Source organism: Lissotriton helveticus, chromosome 1_2 (genome assembly GCF_964261635.1).
Source record: "Lissotriton helveticus chromosome 1_2, aLisHel1.1, whole genome shotgun sequence".
NCBI lineage: Eukaryota > Metazoa > Chordata > Amphibia > Caudata > Salamandridae > Lissotriton > Lissotriton helveticus.
The window spans coordinates 336,669,020-336,696,745 of NC_136058.1; the positions used below are offsets into that span (position 1 = coordinate 336,669,020).

The following is a 27,726-nucleotide window of genomic DNA, read 5'->3' on the forward strand; positions in this document are numbered from 1 at the left end:
TTAGGGGATGTTTTACAGTTCAGGTTGGCCTGTTTAGTACTTGAATAGGAGTAATATCGCTGTATGTTAATCTAGACTAATGCCCTACCTAATCTTGAAGTTACATTTCCCACCAATGGGAAACCAAAGATATACAATTTTTGGGAGTTATTGCATGTCTAATGCAAGATTAATTGCCATATTATGAGATCCAATGCAATAATCCTGCAAAAATTACTCGTTTTCGCCCAACGTGGGGCTCGAACCCACGACCCTGAGATTAAGAGTCTCATGCTCTACCGACTGAGCTAGCCGGGCTCCCTCTTTAAAGTAGTATGCAAACTGATCGTTTTTCATTAAGAAAACCAGTTCCTGGATATTCCTCAACTCTTGTTTTTCAAGGAACTTATCATTTATAGATCCCTCAGTGGACAGAGTGTCAAGTAAAATGAGACAAAATTGAAATGGAAGTTGTGGAAATGTCATTGTGAGATTGCATAAGAACTCAAATTGCTCTCACAAGCTAACGAATACCTAAACCCTTTTGATAAAACCCCTTTAGTTGTTATGATGTGACCATATATGAAAGCCATCTGTGATTTATCTGTTCTTACTATGCAACAAGCTTGGCAATGACAAGTTAAAAATAAAATGTATGTACATTTTAGAATGGAGAATGCGGGCATCGATCCCGCTACCTCTCGCATGCTAAGCGAGCGCTCTACCATTTGAGCTAATTCCCCTGTGTGCTCCCTCAGAATAACATTTCAAAAGTAATGTTAATGCCTTCCACACTTTATTTGACGTCAAATTGCACATTACATGAGTGTTCAGTTCACTCCTAACTGATGCCTTACCTCCACTTAGGGGATGTTTTACAGTTCAGGTTGGCCTGTTTAGTACTTGAATAGGAGTAATATCGCTGTATGTTAATCTAGACTAATGCCCTACCTAATCTTGAAGTTACATTTCCCACCAATGGGAAACCAAAGATATACAATTTTTGGGAGTTATTGCATGTCTAATGCAAGATTAATTGCCATATTATGAGATCCAATGCAATAATCCTGCAAAAATTTCTCGTTTTCGCCCAACGTGGGGCTCGAACCCACGATCCTGAGATTAAGAGTCTCATGCTCTACCGACTGAGCTAGCCGGGCTCCCTCTTTAAAGTAGTATGCAAACTGATCGTTTTTCATTAAGAAAACCAGTTCCTGGATATTCCTCAACTCTTGTTTTTCAAGGAACTTATCATTTATAGATCCCTCAGTGGACAGAGTGTCAAGTAAAATGAGACAAAATTGAAATGGAAGTTGTGGAAATGTCATTGTGAGATTGCATAAGAACTCAAATTGCTCTCACAAGCTAACGAATACCTAAACCCTTTTGATAAAACCCCTTTAGTTGTTATGATGTGACCATATATGAAAGCCATCTGTGATTTATCTGTTCTTACTATGCAACAAGCTTGGCAATGACAAGTTAAAAATAAAATGTATGTACATTTTAGAATGGAGAATGCGGGCATCGATCCCGCTACCTCTCGCATGCTAAGCGAGCGCTCTACCATTTGAGCTAATTCCCCTGTGTGCTCCCTCAGAATAACATTTCAAAAGTAATGTTAATGCCTTCCACACTTTATTTGACGTCAAATTGCACATTACATGAGTGTTCAGTTCACTCCTAACTGATGCCTTACCTCCACTTAGGGGATGTTTTACAGTTCAGGTTGGCCTGTTTAGTACTTGAATAGGAGTAATATCGCTGTATGTTAATCTAGACTAATGCCCTACCTAATCTTGAAGTTACATTTCCCACCAATGGGAAACCAAAGATATACAATTTTTGGGAGTTATTGCATGTCTAATGCAAGATTAATTGCCATATTATGAGATCCAATGCAATAATCCTGCAAAAATTTCTCGTTTTCGCCCAACGTGGGGCTCGAACCCACGACCCTGAGATTAAGAGTCTCATGCTCTACCGACTGAGCTAGCCGGGCTCCCTCTTTAAAGTAGTATGCAAACTGATCGTTTTTCATTAAGAAAACCAGTTCCTGGATATTCCTCAACTCTTGTTTTTCAAGGAACTTATCATTTATAGATCCCTCAGTGGACAGAGTGTCAAGTAAAATGAGACAAAATTGAAATGGAAGTTGTGGAAATGTCATTGTGAGATTGCATAAGAACTCAAATTGCTCTCACAAGCTAACGAATACCTAAACCCTTTTGATAAAACACCTTTAGTTGTTATGATGTGACCATATATGAAAGCCATCTGTGATGTATCTGTTCTTACTATGCAACAAGCTTGGCAATGACAAGTTAAAAATAAAATGTATGTACATTTTAGAATGGAGAATGCGGGCATCGATCCCGCTACCTCTCGCATGCTAAGCGAGCGCTCTACCATTTGAGCTAATTCCCCTGTGTGCTCCCTCAGAATAACATTTCAAAAGTAATGGTAATGCCTACCACACTTTATTTGACGTCAAATTGCCCATTACATGAGTGTTCAGTTCACTCCTAACTGATGCCTTACCTCCACTTAGGGGATGTTTTACAGTTCAGGTTGGCCTGTTTAGTACTTGAATAGGAGTAATATCGCTGTATGTTAATCTAGACTAATGCCCTACCTAATCTTGAAGTTACATTTCCCACCAATGGGAAACCAAAGATATACAATTTTTGGGAGTTATTGCATGTCTAATGCAAGATTAATTGCCATATTATGAGATCCAATGCAATAATCCTGCAAAAATTTCTCGTTTTCGCCCAACGTGGGGCTCGAACCCACGACCCTGAGATTAAGAGTCTCATGCTCTACCGACTGAGCTAGCCGGGCTCCCTCTTTAAAGTAGTATGCAAACTGACCGTTTTTCATTAAGAAAACCAGTTCCTGGATATTCCTCAACTCTTGTTTTTCAAGGAACTTATCATTTATAGATCCCTCAGTGGACAGAGTGTCAAGTAAAATGAGACAAAATTGAAATGGAAGTTGTGGAAATGTCATTGTGAGATTGCATAAGAACTCAAATTGCTCTCACAAGCTAACGAATACCTAAACCCTTTTGATAAAACACCTTTAGTTGTTATGATGTGACCATATATGAAAGCCATCTGTGATGTATCTGTTCTTACTATGCAACAAGCTTGGCAATGACAAGTTAAAAATAAAATGTATGTACATTTTAGAATGGAGAATGCGGGCATCGATCCCGCTACCTCTCACATGCTAAGCGAGCGCTCTACCATTTGAGCTAATTCCCCTGTGTGCTCCCTCAGAATAACATTTCAAAAGTAATGGTAATGCCTACCACACTTTATTTGACGTCAAATTGCCCATTACATGAGTGTTCAGTTCACTCCTAACTGATGCCTTACCTCCACTTAGGGGATGTTTTACAGTTCAGGTTGGCCTGTTTAGTACTTGAATAGGAGTAATATCGCTGTATGTTAATCTAGACTAATGCCCTACCTAATCTTGAAGTTACATTTCCCACCAATGGGAAACCAAAGATATACAATTTTTGGGAGTTATTGCATGTCTAATGCAAGATTAATTGCCATATTATGAGATCCAATGCAATAATCCTGCAAAAATTACTCGTTTTCGCCCAACGTGGGGCTCGAACCCACGACCCTGAGATTAAGAGTCTCATGCTCGAACCCACGACCCTGAGATCAAGAGTCTCATGCTCTACCGACTGAGCTAGCCGGGATCCCTCTTTAAAGTAGTATGCAAACTGATCGTTTTTCATTAAGAAAACCAGTTCCTGGATATTCCTCAACTCTTGTTTTTCAAGGAACTTATCATTTATAGATCCCTCAGTGGACAGAGTGTCAAGTAAAATGAGACAAAATTGAAATGGAAGTTGTGGAAATGTCATTGTGAGATTGCATAAGAACTCAAATTGCTCTCACAAGCTAACGAATACCTAAACCCTTTTGATAAAACACCTTTAGTTGTTATGATGTGACCATATATGAAAGCCATCTGTGATTTGTCTGTTCTTACTATGCAACAAGCTTGGCAATGACAAGTTAAAAATAAAATGTATGTACATTTTAGAATGGAGAATGCGGGCATCGATCCCGCTACCTCTCGCATGCTAAGCGAGCGCTCTACCATTTGAGCTAATTCCCCTGTGTGCTCCCTCAGAATAACATTTCAAAAGTAATGGTAATGCCTACCACACTTTATTTGATGTCAAATTGCCCATTACATGAGTGTTCAGTTCACTCCTAACTGATGCCTTACCTCCACTTAGGGGATGTTTTACAGTTCAGGTTGGCCTGTTTAGTACTTGAATAGGAGTAATATCGCTGTATGTTAATCTAGACTAATGCCCTACCCAATCTTGAAGTTACATTTCCCACCAATGGGAAAACAAAGATATACAATTTTTGGGAGTTATTGCATGTCTAATGCAAGATTAATTGCCATATTATGAGATCCAACACAATAATCCTGCAAAAAATACTCGTTTTCGCCCAACGTGGGGCTCGAACCCACGACCCTGAGATTAAGAGTCTCATGCTCTACCGACTGAGCTAGCCGGGCTCCCTCTTTAAAGTAGAATGCAAACTGATCGTTTTTCATTAAGAAAACCAGTTCCTGGATATTCCTCAACTTGTTTTTCAAGGAACTTATCATTTATAGATCCCTCAGTGGACAGAGTGTCAAGTAAAATGAGACAAAATTGAAATGGAAGTTGTGGAAATGTCATTGTGAGATTGCATAAGAACTCAAATTGCTCTCACAAGCTAACGAATACCTAAACCCTTTTGATAAAACCACTTTAGTTGTTATGTGACCATATATGAAAGCCATCTGTGATTTATCTGTTCTTACTATGCAACAAGCTTGGCAATGACAAGTTAAAAATAAAATGTATGTACATTTTAGAATGGAGAATGCGGGCATCGATCCCGCTACCTCTCGCATGCTAAGCGAGCGCTCTACCATTTGAGCTAATTCCCCTGTGTGCTCCCTCAGAATAACATTTCAAAAGTAATGGTAATGCCTACCACACTTTATTTGATGTCAAATTGCCCATTACATGAGTGTTCAGTTCACTCCTAACTGATGCCTTACCTCCACTTAGGGGATGTTTTACAGTTCAGGTTGGCCTGTTTAGTACTTGAATAGGAGTAATATCGCTGTATGTTAATCTAGACTAATGCCCTACCTAATCTTGAAGTTACATTTCCCACCAATGGGAAAACAAAGATATACAATTTTTGGGAGTTATTGCATGTCTAATGCAAGATTAATTGCCATATTATGAGATCCAACACAATAATCCTGCAAAAAATACTCGTTTTCGCCCAACGTGGGGCTCGAACCCACGACCCTGAGATTAAGAGTCTCATGCTCTACCGACTGAGCTAGCCGGGCTCCCTCTTTAAAGTAGAATGCAAACTGATCGTTTTTCATTAAGAAAACCAGTTCCTGGATATTCCTCAACTTGTTTTTCAAGGAACTTATCATTTATAGATCCCTCAGTGGACAGAGTGTCAAGTAAAATGAGACAAAATTGAAATGGAAGTTGTGGAAATGTCATTGTGAGATTGCATAAGAACTCAAATTGCTCTCACAAGCTAACGAATACCTAAACCCTTTTGATAAAACCACTTTAGTTGTTATGTGACCATATATGAAAGCCATCTGTGATTTATCTGTTCTTACTATGCAACAAGCTTGGCAATGACAAGTTAAAAATAAAATGTATGTACATTTTAGAATGGAGAATGCGGGCATCGATCCCGCTACCTCTCGCATGCTAAGCAAGCGCTCTACCATTTGAGCTAATTCCCCTGTGTGCTCCCTCAGAATAACATTTCAAAAGTAATGTTAATGCCTTCCACACTTTATTTGACGTCAAATTGCACATTACATGAGTGTTCAGTTCACTCCTAACTGATGCCTTACCTCCACTTAGGGGATGTTTTACAGTTCAGGTTGGCCTGTTTAGTACTTGAATAGGAGTAATATCGCTGTATGTTAATCTAGACTAATGCCCTACCTAATCTTGAAGTTACATTTCCCACCAATGGGAAACCAAAGATATACAATTTTTGGGAGTTATTGCATGTCTAATGCAAGATTAATTGCCATATTATGAGATCCAATGCAATAATCCTGCAAAAATTTCTCGTTTTCGCCCAACGTGGGGCTCGAACCCACGACCCTGAGATTAAGAGTCTCATGCTCTACCGACTGAGCTAGCCGGGCTCCCTCTTTAAAGTAGTATGCAAACTGATCGTTTTTCATTAAGAAAACCAGTTCCTGGATATTCCTCAACTCTTGTTTTTCAAGGAACTTATCATTTATAGATCCCTCAGTGGACAGAGTGTCAAGTAAAATGAGACAAAATTGAAATGGAAGTTGTGGAAATGTCATTGTGAGATTGCATAAGAACTCAAATTGCTCTCACAAGCTAACGAATACCTAAACCCTTTTGATAAAACACCTTTAGTTGTTATGATGTGACCATATATGAAAGCCATCTGTGATGTATCTGTTCTTACTATGCAACAAGCTTGGCAATGACAAGTTAAAAATAAAATGTATGTACATTTTAGAATGGAGAATGCGGGCATCGATCCCGCTACCTCTCGCATGCTAAGCGAGCGCTCTACCATTTGAGCTAATTCCCCTGTGTGCTCCCTCAGAATAACATTTCAAAAGTAATGGTAATGCCTACCACACTTTATTTGACGTCAAATTGCCCATTACATGAGTGTTCAGTTCACTCCTAACTGATGCCTTACCTCCACTTAGGGGATGTTTTACAGTTCAGGTTGGCCTGTTTAGTACTTGAATAGGAGTAATATCGCTGTATGTTAATCTAGACTAATGCCCTACCTAATCTTGAAGTTACATTTCCCACCAATGGGAAACCAAAGATATACAATTTTTGGGAGTTATTGCATGTCTAATGCAAGATTAATTGCCATATTATGAGATCCAATGCAATAATCCTGCAAAAATTTCTCGTTTTCGCCCAACGTGGGGCTCGAACCCACGACCCTGAGATTAAGAGTCTCATGCTCTACCGACTGAGCTAGCCGGGCTCCCTCTTTATAGTAGTATGCAAACTGACCGTTTTTCATTAAGAAAACCAGTTCCTGGATATTCCTCAACTCTTGTTTTTCAAGGAACTTATCATTTATAGATCCCTCAGTGGACAGAGTGTCAAGTAAAATGAGACAAAATTGAAATGGAAGTTGTGGAAATGTCATTGTGAGATTGCATAAGAACTCAAATTGCTCTCACAAGCTAACGAATACCTAAACCCTTTTGATAAAACACCTTTAGTTGTTATGATGTGACCATATATGAAAGCCATCTGTGATGTATCTGTTCTTACTATGCAACAAGCTTGGCAATGACAAGTTAAAAATAAAATGTATGTACATTTTAGAATGGAGAATGCGGGCATCGATCCCGCTACCTCTCGCATGCTAAGCGAGCGCTCTACCATTTGAGCTAATTCCCCTGTGTGCTCCCTCAGAATAACATTTCAAAAGTAATGGTAATGCCTACCACACTTTATTTGACGTCAAATTGCCCATTACATGAGTGTTCAGTTCACTCCTAACTGATGCCTTACCTCCACTTAGGGGATGTTTTACAGTTCAGGTTGGCCTGTTTAGTACTTGAATAGGAGTAATATCGCTGTATGTTAATCTAGACTAATGCCCTACCTAATCTTGAAGTTACATTTCCCACCAATGGGAAACCAAAGATATACAATTTTTGGGAGTTATTGCATGTCTAATGCAAGATTAATTGCCATATTATGAGATCCAATGCAATAATCCTGCAAAAATTACTCGTTTTCGCCCAACGTGGGGCTCGAACCCACGACCCTGAGATTAAGAGTCTCATGCTCGAACCCACGACCCTGAGATCAAGAGTCTCATGCTCTACCGACTGAGCTAGCCGGGATCCCTCTTTAAAGTAGTATGCAAACTGATCGTTTTTCATTAAGAAAACCAGTTCCTGGATATTCCTCAACTCTTGTTTTTCAAGGAACTTATCATTTATAGATCCCTCAGTGGACAGAGTGTCAAGTAAAATGAGACAAAATTGAAATGGAAGTTGTGGAAATGTCATTGTGAGATTGCATAAGAACTCAAATTGCTCTCACAAGCTAACGAATACCTAAACCCTTTTGATAAAACACCTTTAGTTGTTATGATGTGACCATATATGAAAGCCATCTGTGATTTGTCTGTTCTTACTATGCAACAAGCTTGGCAATGACAAGTTAAAAATAAAATGTATGTACATTTTAGAATGGAGAATGCGGGCATCGATCCCGCTACCTCTCGCATGCTAAGCGAGCGCTCTACCATTTGAGCTAATTCCCCTGTGTGCTCCCTCAGAATAACATTTCAAAAGTAATGGTAATGCCTACCACACTTTATTTGATGTCAAATTGCCCATTACATGAGTGTTCAGTTCACTCCTAACTGATGCCTTACCTCCACTTAGGGGATGTTTTACAGTTCAGGTTGGCCTGTTTAGTACTTGAATAGGAGTAATATCGCTGTATGTTAATCTAGACTAATGCCCTACCTAATCTTGAAGTTACATTTCCCACCAATGGGAAAACAAAGATATACAATTTTTGGGAGTTATTGCATGTCTAATGCAAGATTAATTGCCATATTATGAGATCCAACACAATAATCCTGCAAAAAATACTCGTTTTCGCCCAACGTGGGGCTCGAACCCACGACCCTGAGATTAAGAGTCTCATGCTTTACCGACTGAGCTAGCCGGGCTCCCTCTTTAAAGTAGAATGCAAACTGATCGTTTTTCATTAAGAAAACCAGTTCCTGGATATTCCTCAACTTGTTTTTCAAGGAACTTATCATTTATAGATCCCTCAGTGGACAGAGTGTCAAGTAAAATGAGACAAAATTGAAATGGAAGTTGTGGAAATGTCATTGTGAGATTGCATAAGAACTCAAATTGCTCTCACAAGCTAACGAATACCTAAACCCTTTTGATAAAACCACTTTAGTTGTTATGTGACCATATATGAAAGCCATCTGTGATTTATCTGTTCTTACTATGCAACAAGCTTGGCAATGACAAGTTAAAAATAAAATGTATGTACATTTTAGAATGGAGAATGCGGGCATCGATCCCGCTACCTCTCGCATGCTAAGCGAGCGCTCTACCATTTGAGCTAATTCCCCTGTGTGCTCCCTCAGAATAACATTTCAAAAGTAATGGTAATGCCTACCACACTTTATTTGATGTCAAATTGCCCATTACATGAGTGTTCAGTTCACTCCTAACTGATGCCTTACCTCCACTTAGGGGATGTTTTACAGTTCAGGTTGGCCTGTTTAGTACTTGAATAGGAGTAATATCGCTGTATGTTAATCTAGACTAATGCCCTACCTAATCTTGAAGTTACATTTCCCACCAATGGGAAAACAAAGATATACAATTTTTGGGAGTTATTGCATGTCTAATGCAAGATTAATTGCCATATTATGAGATCCAACACAATAATCCTGCAAAAAATACTCGTTTTCGCCCAACGTGGGGCTCGAACCCACAACCCTGAGATTAAGAGTCTCATGCTCTACCGACTGAGCTAGCCGGGCTCCATCTTTAAAGTAGAATGCAAACTGATCGTTTTTCATTAAGAAAACCAGTTCCTGGATATTCCTCAACTTGTTTTTCAAGGAACTTATCATTTATAGATCCCTCAGTGGACAGAGTGTCAAGTAAAATGAGACAAAATTGAAATGGAAGTTGTGGAAATGTCATTGTGAGATTGCATAAGAACTCAAATTGCTCTCACAAGCTAACGAATACCTAAACCCTTTTGATAAAACACCTTTAGTTGTTATGATGTGACCATATATGAAAGCCATCTGTGATTTATCTGTTCTTACTATGCAACAAGCTTGGCAATGACAAGTTAAAAATAAAATGTATGTACATTGTAGAATGGAGAATGCGGGCATCGATCCCGCTACCTCTCGCATGCTAAGCAAGCGCTCTACCATTTGAGCTAATTCCCCTGTGTGCTCCCTCAGAATAACATTTCAAAAGTAATGGTAATGCCTACCACACTTTATTTGATGTCAAATTGCCCATTACATGAGTGTTCAGTTCACTCCTAACTGATGCCTTACCTCCACTTAGGGGATGTTTTACAGTTCAGGTTGGCCTGTTTAGTACTTGAATAGGAGTAATATCGCTGTATGTTAATCTAGACTAATGCCCTACCTAATCTTGAAGTTACATTTCCCACCAATGGGAAACCAAAGATATACAATTTTTGGGAGTTATTGCATGTCTAATGCAAGATGAATTGCCATATTATGAGATCCAATGCAATAATCCTGCAAAAATTACTCGTTTTCGCCCAACGTGGGGCTCGAACCCACGACCCTGAGATTAAGAGTCTCATGCTCGAACCCACGACCCTGAGATCAAGAGTCTCATGCTCTACCGACTGAGCTAGCCGGGCTCCCTCTTTAAAGTAGTATGCAAACTGATCATTTTTCATTAAGAAAACCAGTTCCTGGATATTCCTCAACTCTTGTTTTTCAAGGAACTTATCATTTATAGATCCCTCAGTGGACAGAGTGTCAAGTAAAATGAGACAAAATTGAAATGGAAGTTGTGGAAATGTCATTGTGAGATTGCATAAGAACTCAAATTGCTCTCACAAGCTAAAAAATACCTAAACCCTTTTGATAAAACACCTTTAGTTGTTATGATGTGACCATATATGAAAGCCATCTGTGATTTATCTGTTCTTACTATGCAACAAGCTTGGCAATGACAAGTTAAAAATAAAATGTATGTACATTTTAGAATGGATCCCGCTACCTCTCGCATGCTAAGCGAGCGCTCTACCATTTGAGCTAATTCCCCTGTGTGCTCCCTCAGAATAACATTTCAAAAGTAATGGTAATGCCTACCACACTTTATTTGATGTCAAATTGCCCATTACATGAGTGTTCAGTTCACTCCTAACTGATGCCTTACCTCCACTTAGGGGATGCTTTACAGTTCAGGTTGGCCTGTTAAGTACTTGAATAGGAGTAATATCGCTGTATGTTAATCTAGACTAATGCCCTACCTAATCTTGAAGTTACATTTCCCACCAATGGGAAACCAAAGATAAACAATTTTTGGGAGTTATTGCTTGTCTAATGCAAGATTAATTGCCATATTATGAGATCCAACACAATAATCCTGCAAAAAATACTCGTTTTCGCCCAACGTGGGGCTCGAACCCACGACCCTGAGATTAAGAGTCTCATGCTCTACCGACTGAGCTAGCCGGGCTCCCTCTTTAAAGTAGAATGCAAACTGATCGTTTTTCATTAAGAAAACCAGTTCCTGGATATTCCTCAACTTGTTTTTCAAGGAACTTATCATTTATAGATCCCTCAGTGGACAGAGTGTCAAGTAAAATGAGACAAAATTGAAATGGAAGTTGTGGAAATGTCATTGTGAGATTGCATAAGAACTCAAATTGCTCTCACAAGCTAACAAATACCTAAACCCTTTTGATAAAACCACTTTAGTTGTTATGTGACCATATATGAAAGCCATCTGTGATTTATCTGTTCTTACTATGCAACAAGCTTGGCAATGACAAGTTAAAAATAAAATGTATGTACATTTTAGAATGGAGAATGCGGGCATCGATCCCGCTACCTCTCGAATGCTAATCGAGCGCTCTACCATTTGAGCTAATTCCCCTGTGTGCTCCCTCAGAATAACATTTCAAAAGTAATGTTAATGCCTACGACACTTTATTTGACGTCAAATTGCCCATTACATGAGTGTTCAGTTCACTCCTAACTGATGCCTTACCTCCACTTAGGGGATGTTTTACAGTTCAGGTTGGCCTGTTTAGTACTTGAATAGGAGTAATATCGCTGTATGTTAATCTAGACTAATGCCCTACCTAATCTTGAAGTTACATTTCCCACCAATGGGAAACCAAAGATATACAATTTTTGGGAGTTATTGCATGTCTAATGCAAGATTAATTGTCATATTATGAGATCCAATGCAATAATCCTGCAAAAATTACTCGTTTTCGCCCAACGTGGGGCTCGAACCCACGACCCTGAGATTAAGAGTCTCATGCTCTACAGACTGAGCTAGCCGGCCTCCCTCTTTAAAGTAGTATGCAAACTGATCGTTTTTCATTAAGAAAATCAGTTCCTGGATATTCCTCAACTCTTGTTTTTCAAGGAACTTATCATTTATAGATCCCTCAGTGGACAGAGTGTCAAGTAAAATGAGACAAAATTGAAATGGAAGTTGTGGAAATGTCATTGTGAGATTGCATAAGAACTCAAATTGCTCTCACAAGCTAACGAATACCTAAACCCTTTTGATAAAACCCCTTTAGTTGTTATGATGTGACCATATATGAAAGCCATCTGTGATTTATCTGTTCTTACTATGCAACAAGCTTGGCAATGACAAGTTAAAAATAAAATGTATGTACATTTTAGAATGGAGAATGCGGGCATCGATCCCGCTACCTCTCGCATGCTAAGCGAGCGCTCTACCATTTGAGCTAATTCCCCTGTGTGCTCCCTCAGAATAACATTTCAAAAGTAATGTTAATGCCTTCCACACTTTATTTGACGTCAAATTGCACATTACATGAGTGTTCAGTTCACTCCTAACTGATGCCTTACCTCCACTTAGGGGATGTTTTACAGTTCAGGTTGGCCTGTTTAGTACTTGAATAGGAGTAATATCGCTGTATGTTAATCTAGACTAATGCCCTACCTAATCTTGAAGTTACATTTCCCACCAATGGGAAACCAAAGATATACAATTTTTGGGAGTTATTGCATGTCTAATGCAAGATTAATTGCCATATTATGAGATCCAATGCAATAATCCTGCAAAAATTACTCGTTTTCGCCCAACGTGGGGCTCGAACCCACGACCCTGAGATTAAGAGTCTCATGCTCGAACCCACGACCCTGAGATCAAGAGTCTCATGCTCTACCGACTGAGCTGGCCGGGCTCCCTCTTTAAAGTAGTATGCAAACTGATCGTTTTTCATTAAGAAAACCAGTTCCTGGATATTCCTCAACTCTTGTTGTTCAAGGAACTTATCATTTATAGATCCCTCAGTGGACAGAGTGTCAAGTAAAGTGAGACAAAATTGAAATGGAAGTTGTGGAAATGTCATTGTCAGATTGCATAAGAACTCAAATTGCTCTCACAAGCTAACGAATACCTAAACCCTTTTGATAAAACACCTTTAGTTGTTATGATGTGACCATATATGAAAGCCATCTGTGATTTATCTGTTCTTACTATGCAACAAGCTTGGCAATGACAAGTTAAAAATAAAATGTATGTACATTTTAGAATGGAGAATGCGGGCATCGATCCCGCTACCTCTCGCATGCTAAGCGAGCGCTCTACCATTTGAGCTAATTCCCCTGTGTGCTCCCTCAGAATAACATTTCAAAAGTAATGGTAATGCCTACCACACTTTATTTGATATCAAATTGCCCATTACATGAGTGTTCAGTTCACTCCTAACTGATGCCTTACCTCCACTTAGGGGATGTTTTACAGTTCAGGTTGGCCTGTTTAGTACTTGAATAGGAGTAATATCGCTGTATGTTAATCTAGACTAATGCCCTACCTAATCTTGAAGTTACATTTCCCACCAATGGGAAACCAAAGATATACAATTTTTGGGAGTTATTGCATGTCTAATGCAAGATTAATTGCCATATTATGAGATCCAATGCAATAATCCTGCAAAAATTACTCGTTTTCGCCCAACGTGGGGCTCGAACCCACGACCCTGAGATTAAGAGTCTCATGCTCGAACCCACGACCCTGAGATCAAGAGTCTCATGCTCTACCGACTGAGCTGGCCGGGCTCCCTCTTTAAAGTAGTATGCAAACTGATCGTTTTTCATTAAGAAAACCAGTTCCTGGATATTCCTCAACTCTTGTTTTTCAAGGAACTTATCATTTATAGATCCCTCAGTGGACAGAGTGTCAAGTAAAATGAGACAAAATTGAAATGGAAGTTGTGGAAATGTCATTGTGAGATTGCATAAGAACTCAAATTGCTCTCACAAGCTAACGAATACCTAAACCCTTTTGATAAAACACCTTTAGTTGTTATGATGTGACCATATATGAAAGCCATCTGTGATTTATCTGTTCTTACTATGCAACAAGCTTGGCAATGACAAGTTAAAAATAAAATGTATGTACATTTTAGAATGGAGAATGCGGGCATCGATCCCGCTACCTCTCGCATGCTAAGCGAGCGCTCTACCATTTGAGCTAATTCCCCTGTGTGCTCCCTCAGAATAACATTTCAAAAGTAATGGTAATGCCTACCACACTTTATTTGATGTCAAATTGCCCATTACATGAGTGTTCAGTTCACTCCTAACTGATGCCTTACCTCCACTTAGGGGATGTTTTACAGTTCAGGTTGGCCTGTTTAGTACTTGAATAGGAGTAATATTGCTGTATGTTAATCTAGACTAATGCCCTACCTAATCTTGAAGTTACATTTCCCACCAATGGGAAACCAAAGATATACAATTTTTGGGAGTTATTGCATGTCTAATGCAAGATTAATTGCCATATTATGAGATCCAATGCAATAATCCTGCAAAAATTACTCGTTTTTGCCCAACGTGGGGCTCGAACCCACGACCCTGAGATTAAGAGTCTCATGCTCGAACCCACGACCCTGAGATCAAGAGTCTCATGCTCTACCGACTGAGCTAGCCGGGCTCCCTCTTTAAAGTAGTATGCAAACTGATCGTTTTTCATTAAGAAAACCAGTTCCTGGATATTCCTCAACTCTTGTTTTTCAAGGAACTTATCATTTATAGATCCCTCAGTGGACAGAGTGTCAAGTAAAATGAGACAAAATTGAAATGGAAGTTGTGGAAATGTCATTGTGAGATTGCATAAGAACTCAAATTGCTCTCACAAGCTAACGAATACCTAAACCCTTTTGATAAAACACCTTTAGTTGTTATGATGTGACCATATATGAAAGCCATCTGTGATTTATCTGTTCTTACTATGCAACAAGCTTGGCAATGACAAGTTAAAAATAAAATGTATGTACATTTTAGAATGGAGAATGCGGGAATCGATCCCGCTACCTCTCGCATGCTAAGCGAGCGCTCTACCACTTGAGCTAATTCCCCTGTGTGCTCCCTCAGAATAACATTTCAAAAGTAATGGTAATGCCTACCACACTTTATTTGATGTCAAATTGCCCATTACATGAGTGTTCAGTTCACTCCTAACTGATGCCTTACCTCCACTTAGGGGATGTTTTACAGTTCAGGTTGGCCTGTTTAGTACTTGAATAGGAGTAATATCGCTGTATGTTAATCTAGACTAATGCCCTACCTAATCTTGAAGTTACATTTCCCACCAATGGGAAACCAAAGATATACAATTTTTGGGAGTTATTGCATGTCTAATGCAAGATTAATTGTCATATTATGAGATCCAATGCAATAATCCTGCAAAAATGACTCGTTTTCGCCCAACGTGGGGCTCGAACCCACGACCCTGAGATTAAGAGTCTCATGCTCTACAGACTGAGCTAGCCGGGCTCCCTCTTTAAAGTAGTATGCAAACTGATCGTTTTTCATTAAGAAAATCAGTTCCTGGATATTCCTCAACTCTTGTTTTTCAAGGAACTTATCATTTATAGATCCCTCAGTGGACAGAGTGTCAAGTAAAATGAGACAAAATTGAAATGGAAGTTGTGGAAATGTCATTGTGAGATTGCATAAGAACTCAAATTGCTCTCACAAGCTAACGAATACCTAAACCCTTTTGATAAAACCCCTTTAGTTGTTATGATGTGACCATATATGAAAGCCATCTGTGATTTATCTGTTCTTACTATGCAACAAGCTTGGCAATGACAAGTTAAAAATAAAATGTATGTACATTTTAGAATGGAGAATGCGGGCATCGATCCCGCTACCTCTCGCATGCTAAGCGAGCGCTCTACCATTTGAGCTAATTCCCCTGTGTGCTCCCTCAGAATAACATTTCAAAAGTAATGGTAATGCCTACCACACTTTATTTGATATCAAATTGCCCATTACATGAGTGTTCAGTTCACTCCTAACTGATGCCTTACCTCCACTTAGGGGATGTTTTACAGTTCAGGTTGGCCTGTTTAGTACTTGAATAGGAGTAATATCGCTGTATGTTAATCTAGACTAATGCCCTACCTAATCTTGAAGTTACATTTCCCACCAATGGGAAACCAAAGATATACAATTTTTGGGAGTTATTGCATGTCTAATGCAAGATTAATTGCCATATTATGAGATCCAATGCAATAATCCTGCAAAAATTACTCGTTTTCGCCCAACGTGGGGCTCGAACCCACGACCCTGAGATTAAGAGTCTCATGCTCGAACCCACGACCCTGAGATCAAGAGTCTCATGCTCTACCGACTGAGCTGGCCGGGCTCCCTCTTTAAAGTAGTATGCAAACTGATCGTTTTTCATTAAGAAAACCAGTTCCTGGATATTCCTCAACTCTTGTTTTTCAAGGAACTTATCATTTATAGATCCCTCAGTGGACAGAGTGTCAAGTAAAATGAGACAAAATTGAAATGGAAGTTGTGGAAATGTCATTGTGAGATTGCATAAGAACTCAAATTGCTCTCACAAGCTAACGAATACCTAAACCCTTTTGATAAAACACCTTTAGTTGTTATGATGTGACCATATATGAAAGCCATCTGTGATTTATCTGTTCTTACTATGCAACAAGCTTGGCAATGACAAGTTAAAAATAAAATGTATGTACATTTTAGAATGGAGAATGCGGGAATCGATCCCGCTACCTCTCGCATGCTAAGCGAGCGCTCTACCACTTGAGCTAATTCCCCTGTGTGCTCCCTCAGAATAACATTTCAAAAGTAATGGTAATGCCTACCACACTTTATTTGATGTCAAATTGCCCATTACATGAGTGTTCAGTTCACTCCTAACTGATGCCTTACCTCCACTTAGGGGATGTTTCACAGTTCAGGTTGGCCTGTTTAGTACTTGAATAGGAGTAATATCGCTGTATGTTAATCTAGACTAATGCCCTACCTAATCTTGAAGTTACATTTCCCACCAATGGGAAACCAAAGATATACAATTTTTGGGAGTTATTGCATGTCTAATGCAAGATTAATTGCCATATTATGAGATCCAATGCAATAATCCTGCAAAAATTACTCGTTTTCGCCCAACGTGGGGCTCGAACCCACGACCCTGAGATTAAGAGTCTCATGCTCGAACCCACGACCCTGAGATCAAGAGTCTCATGCTCTACCGACTGAGCTGGCCGGGCTCCCTCTTTAAAGTAGTATGCAAACTGATCGTTTTTCATTAAGAAAACCAGTTCCTGGATATTCCTCAACTCTTGTTTTTCAAGGAACTTATCATTTATAGATCCCTCAGTGGACAGAGTGTCAAGTAAAATGAGACAAAATTGAAATGGAAGTTGTGGAAATGTCATTGTGAGATTGCATAAGAACTCAAATTGCTCTCACAAGCTAACGAATACCTAAACCCTTTTGATAAAACACCTTTAGTTGTTATGATGTGACCATATATGAAAGCCATCTGTGATTTATCTGTTCTTACTATGCAACAAGCTTGGCAATGACAAGTTAAAAATAAAATGTATGTACATTTTAGAATGGAGAATGCGGGCATCGATCCCGCTACCTCTCGCATGCTAAGCGAGCGCTCTACCATTTGAGCTAATTCCCCTGTTTACTCCCTCAGAATAACATTTCAAAAGTAATGGTAATGCCTACCACACTTTATTTGATGTCAAATTGCCCATTACATGAGTGTTCAGTTCACTCCTAACTGATGCCTTACCTCCACTTAGGGGATGTTTTACAGTTCAGGTTGGCCTGTTTAGTACTTGAATAGGAGTAATATCGCTGTATGTTAATCTAGACTAATGCCCTACCTAATCTTGAAGTTACATTTCCCACCAATGGGAAACCAAAGATATACAATTTTTGGGAGTTATTGCATGTCTAATGCAAGATTAATTGCCATATTATGAGATCCAATGCAATAATCCTGCAAAAATTACTCGTTTTCGCCCAACGTGGGGCTCGAACCCACGACCCTGAGATTAAGAGTCTCATGCTCGAACCCACGACCCTGAGATCAAGAGTCTCATGCTCTACCGACTGAGCTAGCCGGGCTCCCTCTTTAAAGTAGTATGCAAACTGATCGTTTTTCATTAAGAAAACCAGTTCCTGGATATTCCTCAACTCTTGTTTTTCAAGGAACTTATCATTTATAGATCCCTCAGTGGACAGAGTGTCAAGTAAAATGAGACAAAATTGAAATGGAAGTTGTGGAAATGTCATTGTGAGATTGCATAAGAACTCAAATTGCTCTCACAAGCTAACGAATACCTAAACCCTTTTGATAAAACACCTTTAGTTGTTATGATGTGACCATATATGAAAGCCATCTGTGATTTATCTGTTCTTACTATGCAACAAGCTTGGCAATGACAAGTTAAAAATAAAATGTATGTACATTTTAGAATGGAGAATGCGGGAATCGATCCCGCTACCTCTCGCATGCTAAGCGAGCGCTCTACCACTTGAGCTAATTCCCCTGTGTGCTCCCTCAGAATAACATTTCAAAAGTAATGGTAATGCCTACCACACTTTATTTGATGTCAAATTGCCCATTACATGAGTGTTCAGTTCACTCCTAACTGATGCCTTACCTCCACTTAGGGGATGTTTTACAGTTCAGGTTGGCCTGTTTAGTACTTGAATAGGAGTAATATCGCTGTATGTTAATCTAGACTAATGCCCTACCTAATCTTGAAGTTACATTTCCCACCAATGGGAAACCAAAGATATACAATTTTTGGGAGTTATTGCATGTCTAATGCAAGATTAATTGTCATATTATGAGATCCAATGCAATAATCCTGCAAAAATGACTCGTTTTCGCCCAACGTGGGGCTCGAACCCACGACCCTGAGATTAAGAGTCTCATGCTCTACCGACTGAGCTAGCCGGGCTCCCTCTTTAAAGTAGAATGCAAACTGATCGTTTTTCATTAAGAAAACCAGTTCCTGGATATTCCTCAACTTGTTTTTCAAGGAACTTATCATTTATAGATCCCTCAGTGGACAGAGTGTCAAGTAAAATGAGACAAAATTGAAATGGAAGTTGTGGAAATGTCATTGTGAGATTGCATAAGAACTCAAATTGCTCTCACAAGCTAACGAATACCTAAACCCTTTTGATAAAACCCCTTTAGTTGTTATGATGTGACCATATATGAAAGCCATCTGTGATTTATCTGTTCTTACTATGCAACAAGCTTGGCAATGACAAGTTAAAAATAAAATGTATGTACATTTTAGAATGGAGAATGCGGGCATCGATCCCGCTACCTCTCGCATGCTAAGCGAGCGCTCTACCATTTGAGCTAATTCCCCTGTGTGCTCCCTCAGAATAACATTTCAAAAGTAATGGTAATGCCTACCACACTTTATTTGATGTCAAATTGCCCATTACATGAGTGTTCAGTTCACTCCTAACTGATGCCTTACCTCCACTTAGGGGATGTTTTACAGTTCAGGTTGGCCTGTTTAGTACTTGAATAGGAGTAATATCGCTGTATGTTAATCTAGACTAATGCCCTACCTAATCTTGAAGTTACATTTCCCACCAATGGGAAAACAAAGATATACAATTTTTGGGAGTTATTGCATGTCTAATGCAAGATTAATTGCCATATTATGAGATCCAATGCAATAATCCTGCAAAAATTACTCGTTTTCGCCCAACGTGGGGCTCGAACCCACGACCCTGAGATTAAGAGTCTCATGCTCTACCGACTGAGCTAGCCGGGCTCCCTCTTTAAAGTAGTATGCAAACTGATCGTTTTTCATTAAGAAAACCAGTTCCTGGATATTCCTCAACTCTTGTTTTTCAAGGAACTTATCATTTATAGATCCCTCAGTGGACAGAGTGTCAAGTAAAATGAGACAAAATTGAAATGGAAGTTGTGGAAATGTCATTGTGAGATTGCATAAGAACTCAAATTGCTCTCACAAGCTAACGAATACCTAAACCCTTTTGATAAAACCCCTTTAGTTGTTATGATGTGACCATATATGAAAGCCATCTGTGATTTATCTGTTCTTACTATGCAACAAGCTTGGCAATGACAAGTTAAAAATAAAATGTATGTACATTTTAGAATGGAGAATGCGGGCATCGATCCCGCTACCTCTCGCATGCTAAGCGAGCGCTCTACCATTTGAGCTAATTCCCCTGTGTGCTCCCTCAGAATAACATTTCAAAAGTAATGTTAATGCCTTCCACACTTTATTTGACGTCAAATTGCACATTACATGAGTGTTCAGTTCACTCCTAACTGATGCCTTACCTCCACTTAGGGGATGTTTTACAGTTCAGGTTGGCCTGTTTAGTACTTGAATAGGAGTAATATCGCTGTATGTTAATCTAGACTAATGCCCTACCTAATCTTGAAGTTACATTTCCCACCAATGGGAAACCAAAGATATACAATTTTTGGGAGTTATTGCATGTCTAATGCAAGATTAATTGCCATATTATGAGATCCAACACAATAATCCTGCAAAAAATACTCGTTTTCGCCCAACATGGGGCTCGAACCCACGACCCTGAGATTAAGAGTCTCATGCTCTACCGACTGAGCTAGCCGGGCTCCCTCTTTAAAGTAGAATGCAAACTGATCGTTTTTCATTAAGAAAACCAGTTCCTGGATATTCCTCAACTTGTTTTTCAAGGAACTTATCATTTATAGATCCCTCAGTGGACAGAGTGTCAAGTAAAATGAGACAAAATTGAAATGGAAGTTGTGGAAATGTCATTGTGAGATTGCATAAGAACTCAAATTGCTCTCACAAGCTAACGAATACCTAAACCCTTTTGATAAAACCCCTTTAGTTGTTATGATGTGACCATATATGAAAGCCATCTGTGATTTATCTGTTCTTACTATGCAACAAGCTTGGCAATGACAAGTTAAAAATAAAATGTATGTACATTTTAGAATGGAGAATGCGGGCATCGATCCCGCTACCTCTCGCATGCTAAGCGAGCGCTCTACCATTTGAGCTAATTCCCCTGTGTGCTCCCTCAGAATAACATTTCAAAAGTAATGGTAATGCCTACCACACTTTATTTGATGTCAAATTGCCCATTACATGAGTGTTCAGTTCACTCCTAACTGATGCCTTACCTCCACTTAGGGGATGTTTTACAGTTCAGGTTGGCCTGTTTAGTACTTGAATAGGAGTAATATCGCTGTATGTTAATCTAGACTAATGCCCTACCTAATCTTGAAGTTACATTTCCCACCAATGGGAAAACAAAGATATACAATTTTTGGGAGTTATTGCATGTCTAATGCAAGATTAATTGCCATATTATGAGATCCAACACAATAATCCTGCAAAAAATACTCGTTTTCGCCCAATGTGGGGCTCGAACCCACGACCCTGAGATTAAGAGTCTCATGCTCTACCGACTGAGCTAGCCGGGCTCCCTCTTTAAAGTAGAATGCAAACTGATCGTTTTTCATTAAGAAAACCAGTTCCTGGATATTCCTCAACTTGTTTTTCAAGGAACTTATCATTTATAGATCCCTCAGTGGACAGAGTGTCAAGTAAAATGAGACAAAATTGAAATGGAAGTTGTGGAAATGTCATTGTGAGATTGCATAAGAACTCAAATTGCTCTCACAAGCTAACGAATACCTAAACCCTTTTGATAAAACCACTTTAGTTGTTATGTGACCATATATGAAAGCCATCTGTGATTTATCTGTTCTTACTATGCAACAAGCTTGGCAATGACAAGTTAAAAATAAAATGTATGTACATTTTAGAATGGAGAATGCGGGCATCGATCCCGCTACCTCTCGCATGCTAAGCGAGCGCTCTACCATTTGAGCTAATTCCCCTGTGTGCTCCCTCAGAATAACATTTCAAAAGTAATGGTAATGCCTACCACACTTTATTTGATGTCAAATTGCCCATTACATGAGTGTTCAGTTCACTCCTAACTGATGCCTTACCTCCACTTAGGGGATGTTTTACAGTTCAGGTTGGCCTGTTTAGTACTTGAATAGGAGTAATATCGCTGTATGTTAATCTAGACTAATGCCCTACCTAATCTTGAAGTTACATTTCCCACCAATGGGAAAACAAAGATATACAATTTTTGGGAGTTATTGCATGTCTAATGCAAGATTAATTGCCATATTATGAGATCCAACACAATAATCCTGCAAAAAATACTCGTTTTCGCCCAACGTGGGGCTCGAACCCACGACCCTGAGATTAAGAGTCTCATGCTCTACCGACTGAGCTAGCCGGGCTCCCTCTTTAAAGTAGAATGCAAACTGATCGTTTTTCATTAAGAAAACCAGTTCCTGGATATTCCTCAACTTGTTTTTCAAGGAACTTATCATTTATAGATCCCTCAGTGGACAGAGTGTCAAGTAAAATGAGACAAAATTGAAATGGAAGTTGTGGAAATGTCATTGTGAGATTGCATAAGAACTCAAATTGCTCTCACAAGCTAACGAATACCTAAACCCTTTTGATAAAACCACTTTAGTTGTTATGTGACCATATATGAAAGCCATCTGTGATTTATCTGTTCTTACTATGCAACAAGCTTGGCAATGACAAGTTAAAAATAAAATGTATGTACATTTTAGAATGGAGAATGCGGGCATCGATCCCGCTACCTCTCGCATGCTAATCGAGCGCTCTACCATTTGAGCTAATTCCCCTGTGTGCTCCCTCAGAATAACATTTCAAAAGTAATGTTAATGCCTACGACACTTTATTTGACGTCAAATTGACCATTACATGAGTGTTCAGTTCACTCCTAACTGATGCCTTACCTCCACTTAGGGGATGTTTTACAGTTCAGGTTGGCCTGTTTAGTACTTGAATAGGAGTAATATCGCTGTATGTTAATCTAGACTAATGCCCTACCTAATCTTGAAGTTACATTTCCCACCAATGGGAAACCAAAGATATACAATTTTTGGGAGTTATTGCATGTCTAATGCAAGATTAATTGCCATATTATGAGATCCAATGCAATAATCCTGCAAAAATTACTCGTTTTCGCCCAACGTGGGGCTCGAACCCACGACCCTGAGATTAAGAGTCTCATGCTCTACCGACTGAGCTAGCCGGGCTCCCTCTTTAAAGTAGTATGCAAACTGATCGTTTTTCATTAAGAAAACCAGTTCCTGGATATTCCTCAACTCTTGTTTTTCAAGGAACTTATCATTTATAGATCCCTCAGTGGACAGAGTGTCAAGTAAAATGAGACAAAATTGAAATGGAAGTTGTGGAAATGTCATTGTGAGATTGCATAAGAACTCAAATTGCTCTCACAAGCTAACGAATACCTAAACCCTTTTGATAAAACCCCTTTAGTTGTTATGATGTGACCATATATGAAAGCCATCTGTGATTTATCTGTTCTTACTATGCAACAAGCTTGGCAATGACAAGTTAAAAATAAAATGTATGTACATTTTAGAATGGAGAATGCGGGCATCGATCCCGCTACCTCTCGCATGCTAAGCGAGCGCTCTACCATTTGAGCTAATTCCCCTGTGTGCTCCCTCAGAATAACATTTCAAAAGTAATGTTAATGCCTTCCACACTTTATTTGACGTCAAATTGCACATTACATGAGTGTTCAGTTCACTCCTAACTGATGCCTTACCTCCACTTAGGGGATGTTTTACAGTTCAGGTTGGCCTGTTTAGTACTTGAATAGGAGTAATATCGCTGTATGTTAATCTAGACTAATGCCCTACCTAATCTTGAAGTTACATTTCCCACCAATGGGAAACCAAAGATATACAATTTTTGGGAGTTATTGCATGTCTAATGCAAGATTAATTGCCATATTATGAGATCCAATGCAATAATCCTGCAAAAATTACTCATTTTCGCCCAACGTGGGGCTCGAACCCACGACCCTGAGATTAAGAGTCTCATGCTCGAACCCACGACCCTGAGATCAAGAGTCTCATGCTCTACCGACTGAGCTAGCCGGGATCCCTCTTTAAAGTAGTATGCAAACTGATCGTTTTTCATTAAGAAAACCAGTTCCTGGATATTCCTCAACTCTTGTTTTTCAAGGAACTTATCATTTATAGATCCCTCAGTGGACAGAGTGTCAAGTAAAATGAGACAAAATTGAAATGGAAGTTGTGGAAATGTCATTGTGAGATTGCATAAGAACTCAAATTGCTCTCACAAGCTAACGAATACCTAAACCCTTTTGATAAAACACCTTTAGTTGTTATGATGTGACCATATATGAAAGCCATCTGTGATTTGTCTGTTCTTACTATGCAACAAGCTTGGCAATGACAAGTTAAAAATAAAATGTATGTACATTTTAGAATGGAGAATGCGGGCATCGATCCCGCTACCTCTCGCATGCTAAGCGAGCGCTCTACCATTTGAGCTAATTCCCCTGTGTGCTCCCTCAGAATAACATTTCAAAAGTAATGGTAATGCCTACCACACTTTATTTGATGTCAAATTGCCCATTACATGAGTGTTCAGTTCACTCCTAACTGATGCCTTACCTCCACTTAGGGGATGTTTTACAGTTCAGGTTGGCCTGTTTAGTACTTGAATAGGAGTAATATCGCTGTATGTTAATCTAGACTAATGCCCTACCTAATCTTGAAGTTACATTTCCCACCAATGGGAAAACAAAGATATACAATTTTTGGGAGTTATTGCATGTCTAATGCAAGATTAATTGCCATATTATGAGATCCAATGCAATAATCCTGCAAAAATTACTCGTTTTCGCCCAACGTGGGGCTCGAACCCACGACCCTGAGATTAAGAGTCTCATGCTCGAACCCACGACCCTGAGATCAAGAGTCTCATGCTCTACCGACTGAGCTAGCCGGGCTCCCTCTTTAAAGTAGTATGCAAACTGATCGTTTTTCATTAAGAAAACCAGTTCCTGGATATTCCTCAACTCTTGTTTTTCAAGGAACTTATCATTTATAGATCCCTCAGTGGACAGAGTGTCAAGTAAAATGAGACAAAACTGAAATGGAAGTTGTGGAAATGTCATTGTGAGATTGCATAAGAACTCAAATTGCTCTCACAAGCTAACGAATACCTAAACCCTTTTGATAAAACCACTTTAGTTGTTATGATGTGACCATATATGAAAGCCATCTGTGATTTATCTGTTCTTACTATGCAACAAGCTTGGCAATGACAAGTTAAAAATAAAATGTATGTACATTTTAGAATGGAGAATGCGGCCATCGATCCCGCTACCTCTCGCATGCTAAGCGAGCGCTCTACCATTTGAGCTAATTCCCCAGTGTGCTCCCTCAGAATAACATTTCAAAAGTAATGTTAATGCCTTCCACACTTTATTTGACGTCAAATTGCACATTACATGAGTGTTCAGTTCACTCCTAACTGATGCCTTACCTCCACTTAGGGGATGTTTTACAGTTCAGGTTGGCCTGTTTAGTACTTGAATAGGAGTAATATCGCTGTATGTTAATCTAGACTAATGCCCTACCTAATCTTGAAGTTACATTTCCCACCAATGGGAAACCAAAGATATACAATTTTTGGGAGTTATTGCATGTCTAATGCAAGATTAATTGCCATATTATGAGATCCAATGCAATAATCCTGCAAAAATTACTCGTTTTCGCCCAACGTGGGGCTCGAACCCACGACCCTGAGATTAAGAGTCTTATGCTCGAACCCACGACCCTGAGATCAAGAGTCTCATGCTCTACCGACTGAGCTAGCCGGGATCCCTCTTTAAAGTAGTATGCAAACTGATCGTTTTTCATTAAGAAAACCAGTTCCTGGATATTCCTCAACTCTTGTTTTTCAAGGAACTTATCATTTATAGATCCCTCAGTGGACAGAGTGTCAAGTAAAATGAGACAAAATTGAAATGGAAGTTGTGGAAATGTCATTGTGAGATTGCATAAGAACTCAAATTGCTCTCACAAGCTAACGAATACCTAAACCCTTTTGATAAAACACCTTTAGTTGTTATGATGTGACCATATATGAAAGCCATCTGTGATTTATCTGTTCTTACTATGCAACAAGCTTGGCAATGACAAGTTAAAAATAAAATGTATGTACATTGTAGAATGGGGGCATCGATCCCGCTACCTCTCGCATGCTAAGCAAGCGCTCTACCATTTGAGCTAATTCCCCTGTGTGCTCCCTCAGAATAACATTTCAAAAGTAATGGTAATGCCTACCACACTTTATTTGATGTCAAATTGCCCATTACATGAGTGTTCAGTTCACTCCTAACTGATGCCTTACCTCCACTTAGGGGATGTTTTACAGTTCAGGTTGGCCTGTTTAGTACTTGAATAGGAGTAATATCGCTGTATGTTAATCTAGACTAATGCCCTACCTAATCTTGAAGTTACATTTCCCACCAATGGGAAACCAAAGATATACAATTTTTGGGAGTTATTGCATGTCTAATGCAAGATGAATTGCCATATTATGAGATCCAATGCAATAATCCTGCAAAAATTACTCGTTTTCGCCCAACGTGGGGCTCGAACCCACGACCCTGAGATTAAGAGTCTCATGCTCGAACCCACGACCCTGAGATCAAGAGTCTCATGCTCTACCGACTGAGCTAGCCGGGCTCCCTCTTTAAAGTAGTATGCAAACTGATCATTTTTCATTAAGAAAACCAGTTCCTGGATATTCCTCAACTCTTGTTTTTCAAGGAACTTATCATTTATAGATCCCTCAGTGGACAGAGTGTCAAGTAAAATGAGACAAAATTGAAATGGAAGTTGTGGAAATGTCATTGTGAGATTGCATAAGAACTCAAATTGCTCTCACAAGCTAAAAAATACCTAAACCCTTTTGATAAAACACCTTTAGTTGTTATGATGTGACCATATATGAAAGCCATCTGTGATTTATCTGTTCTTACTATGCAACAAGCTTGGCAATGACAAGTTAAAAATAAAATGTATGTACATTTTAGAATGGATCCCGCTACCTCTCGCATGCTAAGCGAGCGCTCTACCATTTGAGCTAATTCCCCTGTGTGCTCCCTCAGAATAACATTTCAAAAGTAATGGTAATGCCTACCACACTTTATTTGATGTCAAATTGCCCATTACATGAGTGTTCAGTTCACTCCTAACTGATGCCTTACCTCCACTTAGGGGATGCTTTACAGTTCAGGTTGGCCTGTTAAGTACTTGAATAGGAGTAATATCGCTGTATGTTAATCTAGACTAATGCCCTACCTAATCTTGAAGTTACATTTCCCACCAATGGGAAACCAAAGATAAACAATTTTTGGGAGTTATTGCTTGTCTAATGCAAGATTAATTGCCATATTATGAGATCCAACACAATAATCCTGCAAAAAATACTCGTTTTCGCCCAACGTGGGGCTCGAACCCACGACCCTGAGATTAAGAGTCTCATGCTCTACCGACTGAGCTAGCCGGGCTCCCTCTTTAAAGTAGAATGCAAACTGATCGTTTTTCATTAAGAAAACCAGTTCCTGGATATTCCTCAACTTGTTTTTCAAGGAACTTATCATTTATAGATCC

At 39.2% G+C, this 27,726-nt stretch overlaps 48 non-coding genes across 48 annotated transcripts; all 48 read right to left on the reverse strand.

Moving 5' to 3' along the window:
* Positions 1 to 224: 224 nt before the first annotated feature.
* On the reverse strand, positions 225 to 297 carry TRNAK-CUU (transfer RNA lysine (anticodon CUU)). The gene has a single exon. It is a non-coding gene; the product is annotated as a tRNA-Lys (tRNA).
* A 352-nt stretch (positions 298 to 649) lies between these two features.
* TRNAA-AGC (transfer RNA alanine (anticodon AGC)) lies at positions 650 to 722 on the reverse strand. The gene has a single exon. It is a non-coding gene; the product is annotated as a tRNA-Ala (tRNA).
* Positions 723 to 1,066: 344 nt separating this feature from the next.
* TRNAK-CUU (transfer RNA lysine (anticodon CUU)) lies at positions 1,067 to 1,139 on the reverse strand. Its single transcript has one exon. It is a non-coding gene; the product is annotated as a tRNA-Lys (tRNA).
* A 352-nt stretch (positions 1,140 to 1,491) lies between these two features.
* On the reverse strand, positions 1,492 to 1,564 carry TRNAA-AGC (transfer RNA alanine (anticodon AGC)). Its single transcript has one exon. It is a non-coding gene; the product is annotated as a tRNA-Ala (tRNA).
* A 344-nt stretch (positions 1,565 to 1,908) lies between these two features.
* TRNAK-CUU (transfer RNA lysine (anticodon CUU)) lies at positions 1,909 to 1,981 on the reverse strand. Its single transcript has one exon. It is a non-coding gene; the product is annotated as a tRNA-Lys (tRNA).
* Positions 1,982 to 2,333: 352 nt separating this feature from the next.
* On the reverse strand, positions 2,334 to 2,406 carry TRNAA-AGC (transfer RNA alanine (anticodon AGC)). Its single transcript has one exon. It is a non-coding gene; the product is annotated as a tRNA-Ala (tRNA).
* Positions 2,407 to 2,750: 344 nt separating this feature from the next.
* On the reverse strand, positions 2,751 to 2,823 carry TRNAK-CUU (transfer RNA lysine (anticodon CUU)). Its single transcript has one exon. It is a non-coding gene; the product is annotated as a tRNA-Lys (tRNA).
* Positions 2,824 to 4,052: 1,229 nt separating this feature from the next.
* Positions 4,053 to 4,125, reverse strand: TRNAA-AGC (transfer RNA alanine (anticodon AGC)). Its single transcript has one exon. It is a non-coding gene; the product is annotated as a tRNA-Ala (tRNA).
* A 344-nt stretch (positions 4,126 to 4,469) lies between these two features.
* On the reverse strand, positions 4,470 to 4,542 carry TRNAK-CUU (transfer RNA lysine (anticodon CUU)). Its single transcript has one exon. It is a non-coding gene; the product is annotated as a tRNA-Lys (tRNA).
* Positions 4,543 to 4,889: 347 nt separating this feature from the next.
* On the reverse strand, positions 4,890 to 4,962 carry TRNAA-AGC (transfer RNA alanine (anticodon AGC)). The gene has a single exon. It is a non-coding gene; the product is annotated as a tRNA-Ala (tRNA).
* Positions 4,963 to 5,306: 344 nt separating this feature from the next.
* On the reverse strand, positions 5,307 to 5,379 carry TRNAK-CUU (transfer RNA lysine (anticodon CUU)). Its single transcript has one exon. It is a non-coding gene; the product is annotated as a tRNA-Lys (tRNA).
* A 764-nt stretch (positions 5,380 to 6,143) lies between these two features.
* Positions 6,144 to 6,216, reverse strand: TRNAK-CUU (transfer RNA lysine (anticodon CUU)). The gene has a single exon. It is a non-coding gene; the product is annotated as a tRNA-Lys (tRNA).
* Positions 6,217 to 6,568: 352 nt separating this feature from the next.
* TRNAA-AGC (transfer RNA alanine (anticodon AGC)) lies at positions 6,569 to 6,641 on the reverse strand. The gene has a single exon. It is a non-coding gene; the product is annotated as a tRNA-Ala (tRNA).
* Positions 6,642 to 6,985: 344 nt separating this feature from the next.
* Positions 6,986 to 7,058, reverse strand: TRNAK-CUU (transfer RNA lysine (anticodon CUU)). Its single transcript has one exon. It is a non-coding gene; the product is annotated as a tRNA-Lys (tRNA).
* A 352-nt stretch (positions 7,059 to 7,410) lies between these two features.
* Positions 7,411 to 7,483, reverse strand: TRNAA-AGC (transfer RNA alanine (anticodon AGC)). The gene has a single exon. It is a non-coding gene; the product is annotated as a tRNA-Ala (tRNA).
* An 804-nt stretch (positions 7,484 to 8,287) lies between these two features.
* Positions 8,288 to 8,360, reverse strand: TRNAA-AGC (transfer RNA alanine (anticodon AGC)). The gene has a single exon. It is a non-coding gene; the product is annotated as a tRNA-Ala (tRNA).
* Positions 8,361 to 8,704: 344 nt separating this feature from the next.
* TRNAK-CUU (transfer RNA lysine (anticodon CUU)) lies at positions 8,705 to 8,777 on the reverse strand. The gene has a single exon. It is a non-coding gene; the product is annotated as a tRNA-Lys (tRNA).
* A 347-nt stretch (positions 8,778 to 9,124) lies between these two features.
* TRNAA-AGC (transfer RNA alanine (anticodon AGC)) lies at positions 9,125 to 9,197 on the reverse strand. Its single transcript has one exon. It is a non-coding gene; the product is annotated as a tRNA-Ala (tRNA).
* A 344-nt stretch (positions 9,198 to 9,541) lies between these two features.
* TRNAK-CUU (transfer RNA lysine (anticodon CUU)) lies at positions 9,542 to 9,614 on the reverse strand. Its single transcript has one exon. It is a non-coding gene; the product is annotated as a tRNA-Lys (tRNA).
* A 767-nt stretch (positions 9,615 to 10,381) lies between these two features.
* Positions 10,382 to 10,489, reverse strand: TRNAK-CUU (transfer RNA lysine (anticodon CUU)). The gene is made up of 2 exons: positions 10,453 to 10,489; positions 10,382 to 10,417 (listed from the first exon to the last, which is right to left on the reverse strand). It is a non-coding gene; the product is annotated as a tRNA-Lys (tRNA).
* Positions 10,490 to 11,243: 754 nt separating this feature from the next.
* Positions 11,244 to 11,316, reverse strand: TRNAK-CUU (transfer RNA lysine (anticodon CUU)). Its single transcript has one exon. It is a non-coding gene; the product is annotated as a tRNA-Lys (tRNA).
* A 347-nt stretch (positions 11,317 to 11,663) lies between these two features.
* Positions 11,664 to 11,736, reverse strand: TRNAA-AGC (transfer RNA alanine (anticodon AGC)). Its single transcript has one exon. It is a non-coding gene; the product is annotated as a tRNA-Ala (tRNA).
* A 769-nt stretch (positions 11,737 to 12,505) lies between these two features.
* TRNAA-AGC (transfer RNA alanine (anticodon AGC)) lies at positions 12,506 to 12,578 on the reverse strand. The gene has a single exon. It is a non-coding gene; the product is annotated as a tRNA-Ala (tRNA).
* Positions 12,579 to 13,382: 804 nt separating this feature from the next.
* TRNAA-AGC (transfer RNA alanine (anticodon AGC)) lies at positions 13,383 to 13,455 on the reverse strand. Its single transcript has one exon. It is a non-coding gene; the product is annotated as a tRNA-Ala (tRNA).
* Positions 13,456 to 14,259: 804 nt separating this feature from the next.
* TRNAA-AGC (transfer RNA alanine (anticodon AGC)) lies at positions 14,260 to 14,332 on the reverse strand. Its single transcript has one exon. It is a non-coding gene; the product is annotated as a tRNA-Ala (tRNA).
* A 344-nt stretch (positions 14,333 to 14,676) lies between these two features.
* TRNAK-CUU (transfer RNA lysine (anticodon CUU)) lies at positions 14,677 to 14,784 on the reverse strand. The gene is made up of 2 exons: positions 14,748 to 14,784; positions 14,677 to 14,712 (listed from the first exon to the last, which is right to left on the reverse strand). It is a non-coding gene; the product is annotated as a tRNA-Lys (tRNA).
* A 352-nt stretch (positions 14,785 to 15,136) lies between these two features.
* Positions 15,137 to 15,209, reverse strand: TRNAA-AGC (transfer RNA alanine (anticodon AGC)). Its single transcript has one exon. It is a non-coding gene; the product is annotated as a tRNA-Ala (tRNA).
* Positions 15,210 to 15,553: 344 nt separating this feature from the next.
* TRNAK-CUU (transfer RNA lysine (anticodon CUU)) lies at positions 15,554 to 15,626 on the reverse strand. The gene has a single exon. It is a non-coding gene; the product is annotated as a tRNA-Lys (tRNA).
* Positions 15,627 to 15,978: 352 nt separating this feature from the next.
* TRNAA-AGC (transfer RNA alanine (anticodon AGC)) lies at positions 15,979 to 16,051 on the reverse strand. The gene has a single exon. It is a non-coding gene; the product is annotated as a tRNA-Ala (tRNA).
* Positions 16,052 to 16,855: 804 nt separating this feature from the next.
* On the reverse strand, positions 16,856 to 16,928 carry TRNAA-AGC (transfer RNA alanine (anticodon AGC)). Its single transcript has one exon. It is a non-coding gene; the product is annotated as a tRNA-Ala (tRNA).
* An 804-nt stretch (positions 16,929 to 17,732) lies between these two features.
* TRNAA-AGC (transfer RNA alanine (anticodon AGC)) lies at positions 17,733 to 17,805 on the reverse strand. The gene has a single exon. It is a non-coding gene; the product is annotated as a tRNA-Ala (tRNA).
* Positions 17,806 to 18,149: 344 nt separating this feature from the next.
* TRNAK-CUU (transfer RNA lysine (anticodon CUU)) lies at positions 18,150 to 18,257 on the reverse strand. Its single transcript has 2 exons — positions 18,221 to 18,257; positions 18,150 to 18,185 (listed from the first exon to the last, which is right to left on the reverse strand). It is a non-coding gene; the product is annotated as a tRNA-Lys (tRNA).
* A 352-nt stretch (positions 18,258 to 18,609) lies between these two features.
* Positions 18,610 to 18,682, reverse strand: TRNAA-AGC (transfer RNA alanine (anticodon AGC)). Its single transcript has one exon. It is a non-coding gene; the product is annotated as a tRNA-Ala (tRNA).
* A 344-nt stretch (positions 18,683 to 19,026) lies between these two features.
* On the reverse strand, positions 19,027 to 19,099 carry TRNAK-CUU (transfer RNA lysine (anticodon CUU)). The gene has a single exon. It is a non-coding gene; the product is annotated as a tRNA-Lys (tRNA).
* Positions 19,100 to 19,449: 350 nt separating this feature from the next.
* On the reverse strand, positions 19,450 to 19,522 carry TRNAA-AGC (transfer RNA alanine (anticodon AGC)). The gene has a single exon. It is a non-coding gene; the product is annotated as a tRNA-Ala (tRNA).
* A 344-nt stretch (positions 19,523 to 19,866) lies between these two features.
* On the reverse strand, positions 19,867 to 19,939 carry TRNAK-CUU (transfer RNA lysine (anticodon CUU)). The gene has a single exon. It is a non-coding gene; the product is annotated as a tRNA-Lys (tRNA).
* A 352-nt stretch (positions 19,940 to 20,291) lies between these two features.
* On the reverse strand, positions 20,292 to 20,364 carry TRNAA-AGC (transfer RNA alanine (anticodon AGC)). Its single transcript has one exon. It is a non-coding gene; the product is annotated as a tRNA-Ala (tRNA).
* Positions 20,365 to 20,708: 344 nt separating this feature from the next.
* Positions 20,709 to 20,781, reverse strand: TRNAK-CUU (transfer RNA lysine (anticodon CUU)). Its single transcript has one exon. It is a non-coding gene; the product is annotated as a tRNA-Lys (tRNA).
* Positions 20,782 to 21,131: 350 nt separating this feature from the next.
* Positions 21,132 to 21,204, reverse strand: TRNAA-AGC (transfer RNA alanine (anticodon AGC)). The gene has a single exon. It is a non-coding gene; the product is annotated as a tRNA-Ala (tRNA).
* Positions 21,205 to 21,548: 344 nt separating this feature from the next.
* On the reverse strand, positions 21,549 to 21,621 carry TRNAK-CUU (transfer RNA lysine (anticodon CUU)). Its single transcript has one exon. It is a non-coding gene; the product is annotated as a tRNA-Lys (tRNA).
* Positions 21,622 to 21,968: 347 nt separating this feature from the next.
* Positions 21,969 to 22,041, reverse strand: TRNAA-AGC (transfer RNA alanine (anticodon AGC)). The gene has a single exon. It is a non-coding gene; the product is annotated as a tRNA-Ala (tRNA).
* A 344-nt stretch (positions 22,042 to 22,385) lies between these two features.
* Positions 22,386 to 22,458, reverse strand: TRNAK-CUU (transfer RNA lysine (anticodon CUU)). Its single transcript has one exon. It is a non-coding gene; the product is annotated as a tRNA-Lys (tRNA).
* Positions 22,459 to 23,222: 764 nt separating this feature from the next.
* Positions 23,223 to 23,295, reverse strand: TRNAK-CUU (transfer RNA lysine (anticodon CUU)). The gene has a single exon. It is a non-coding gene; the product is annotated as a tRNA-Lys (tRNA).
* A 352-nt stretch (positions 23,296 to 23,647) lies between these two features.
* TRNAA-AGC (transfer RNA alanine (anticodon AGC)) lies at positions 23,648 to 23,720 on the reverse strand. The gene has a single exon. It is a non-coding gene; the product is annotated as a tRNA-Ala (tRNA).
* Positions 23,721 to 24,524: 804 nt separating this feature from the next.
* Positions 24,525 to 24,597, reverse strand: TRNAA-AGC (transfer RNA alanine (anticodon AGC)). The gene has a single exon. It is a non-coding gene; the product is annotated as a tRNA-Ala (tRNA).
* A 344-nt stretch (positions 24,598 to 24,941) lies between these two features.
* On the reverse strand, positions 24,942 to 25,049 carry TRNAK-CUU (transfer RNA lysine (anticodon CUU)). The gene is made up of 2 exons: positions 25,013 to 25,049; positions 24,942 to 24,977 (listed from the first exon to the last, which is right to left on the reverse strand). It is a non-coding gene; the product is annotated as a tRNA-Lys (tRNA).
* Positions 25,050 to 26,688: 1,639 nt separating this feature from the next.
* On the reverse strand, positions 26,689 to 26,796 carry TRNAK-CUU (transfer RNA lysine (anticodon CUU)). Its single transcript has 2 exons — positions 26,760 to 26,796; positions 26,689 to 26,724 (listed from the first exon to the last, which is right to left on the reverse strand). It is a non-coding gene; the product is annotated as a tRNA-Lys (tRNA).
* Positions 26,797 to 27,550: 754 nt separating this feature from the next.
* TRNAK-CUU (transfer RNA lysine (anticodon CUU)) lies at positions 27,551 to 27,623 on the reverse strand. The gene has a single exon. It is a non-coding gene; the product is annotated as a tRNA-Lys (tRNA).
* Between the last annotated feature and the right edge of the window lie 103 nt (positions 27,624 to 27,726).